Here is a 2810-nt window from a genome sequence, read left to right on the forward strand (position 1 = left end):
ATTTTTAATGAAAACATAAATTTTTTTATTTATTTTTTAGATTGTTCTTTAAATAATAAATTAAAAACATAAATTTTTAATTTATTATTTAAGTTGAAAATTTTTGAAAGAAAATCAACAAAATTTTATTTGTTAAAACCTAAAATAAAGTTAGTTGTTTTTTTTTTTTTTTTTGTAATTAAAAATAAAGATAAGGAATTTTTTTTTTTTTTTTTTTTTTTTTAAATAAAAACAAAAATTATTTTGTGTGGTTTTTGATTTTTTTTATTTACCAAAATGTTACACAAAATATTTTATTTTTATTTTAAAAAAACAACACTAAACAAAATAAATTTTTTTATTTTTATTCAACTATCAAAAAAACGACACACAATTTTTTTATTTTTATTTAAATAACAAATTAAAAACATGGTTTTTAATTGATTATTTATGTGGATTTTTAGAATTTTTTTTAGTTGTAAATAATAAATAAAAAAACTAATTAAAAAAAACAACAAACCGTAAGCAAAATTGGCGGCAATGTATTCCTCCTCAGCCCAGAAATGGCGGGCAATCTCCTCGATCCATATCTCCTCTCCAATTCAGGGTCAATAGCTGCTTTAGTTCCGAAAGAAAAATAACATTCCTTTTCTGTCAGAATAGTTTGGAAACTATAAGTGAATCCGCTGTATAGAAAATATAGTCAAGAGTTCCAAGAAAATCTTTGGTACAGTTGGTGAATAAAGGTTCATTTGTTGCAGGGTCCATTCTTCTTCGTTGATGGTCTAAACCTTGTGCTACTCCCACCATTCTTGCGAAGGAAGAATAGGCACTAACCAGAGGTAGCTAGTGACAAAGCTTGCTTGCAGGACGTAATATACCAAGGGGATCTGTTGTTAAGTCCGGATGTGAGGGTTCAACTTTTCCCGTTGCAAGAAGAGCATGAGGGGCACTTGCAGGAATTGAGTTGAAATCGCCACAAACTAACATAGGTATGTCTGCACTGGCAGCAATTTTTTCTAGTCCTTTAAGAAGAGTATGAACCTGCCAGAGTTTGACATCCTTGAGATCCGGATTGGCATTTATGTGTGTATTAGCCACACAAAGAAGTTGACGTTTTCCCGGTGCAAGGGCATCGATCCCATGGTTAGTGTCCTTTGCCTCCAAAACTACAATCAATGGAACATTGTCCTTGAGCAGCCTTTTTCTGAGCTGACGGAACCACAGCTTCTGTCAAAGACTGGGCAGCTTTATTGAATTCAACCTCATATTTCTTAACAAGTGCAAAACGATCACGACGGAAAAATGTTGCACAACCATCAATTGCATAGGTTGTGCCAGTATAAACCTCTGTTGTTTTTTTTTGTAAACAACTGTGTACCCATGCTTTTCTAATTCAGGTGCAAAGAACTCCTCAAAATGATCGCTCTGAACCTCTTGAAGGCAAAGAATATCAGCCTGATAACCAACAATTTCACGCAACAAGTTCTGGCGACGATAAGGCCATGAGAGAGCCCAATGAGGACAATAGTTGTACATGTCACTGGTTGCATATAGATCTGAAAGTACATTATAAGAGAGTACAGTAAATGTTCCAGAAGCTGCAGTGCGTCCTTCCAGCTCAAGATTTGCACCTTCTTCTCCCTCGCTTATCATCATTCTCTCCACACCGACTTCTTCCTTGAATTCATTCTCGTCCGAATGCATTGTACAGGATTCCACAAAATCTGTTAACAACAATATCATATCTGTATTAATTGCATTTTGTTTTGATCTTAAATGTAGGATATTTGTTACAGAAAATCGTGGGTCTAAGCAAAGGATCTTGTTACAAAATGGATTAATCAGAAGATTTGCTGGGATTTGCGGGATTTGATGTGTCCATGCAACGCAGGGTGGTAGCCCCATCAGGATAATCTTTAGGCCCATCATCCGGTTGTTGCATACCGATTTCAAATTGACCGTCATCTTCACCTTCTGTTTGCACGGTCATTGCAGTCATCATTTCTGCCACAATCTCCCATCATGAATACCACAGCAGTTGGGTTATAAGTTATAACCATGCCATCCAGTTAAGGCTGTGGCGATGGTATGACAAAACCGAAAAGTTGATTTTCCACGATGCTATCGTATTTCATACAAACAAGGAAGCAGCTACTCAACTGTGGTCTTGGTGTCCCAGCATTGAAAAGTGTAGGAGAAGCATCGGTGAACCAACGTTGTGACATTAAATGGTAAGTTTTGATGGGAAAGATGGATTTGGATTCTGTAATTAACTACGAGGAAGTTAAAAATGACATCAAGAGACAGTTGGAGTCTCTGCGGGATGTTCCGAACCGTGATGAGTGTCCTCTTATATATCATTTAGATGTTGCAGTGATGTATCCTAACATTATCCCTACCAATCGACTTCAGCCCCCTTCAATAGTCACAGATGATGTTTGTGCAGCATGTGATTTCAGTCGTCCTGGTAAAACATGCCTTAGACAACTTGAATGGGTTTGGCGAGGAGAATCCTACATGGCTACTGGAAGTGAATACTATCACTTGAAAAACCAAATTGAATCAGAGCAAACTCCCACTCCAGAAGGTCAACTGCCACGCTTTTTCCGTGATCTCCCTAAGGAAGAGCAGCAAACAAAACTTAAAGATCGCTTGAAGAAATACTACCAAAAGGTTTATAAACGGGTCCTTGAAGAGCCAGTCACTGAACGACGAGTTGCGGGAATATGCATGCGTGAAAACCCTTTCTATTCCGACACTGTGCGCAGTTTTCGTGACAGAAGATACGAGTATAAAGGTCGCAATAAGGTCTGGAAAGGCAAGTTGGC

At 36.9% G+C, this 2810-nt stretch overlaps 1 pseudogene; it reads right to left on the reverse strand.

Moving 5' to 3' along the window:
• Positions 1-633: 633 nt before the first annotated feature.
• Positions 634-1981, reverse strand: LOC149163518 (carbon catabolite repressor protein 4 homolog 1 pseudogene; annotated as a pseudogene).
• Between the last annotated feature and the right edge of the window lie 829 nt (positions 1982-2810).

The sequence above is a fragment of the Pinus tabuliformis genome, chromosome 5_1, assembly GCF_031772625.1.
Source record: "Pinus tabuliformis cultivar Carrire ecotype Pingquan chromosome 5_1, CPIR1, whole genome shotgun sequence".
Classification (NCBI taxonomy): Eukaryota; Viridiplantae; Streptophyta; class Pinopsida; order Pinales; family Pinaceae; genus Pinus; species Pinus tabuliformis.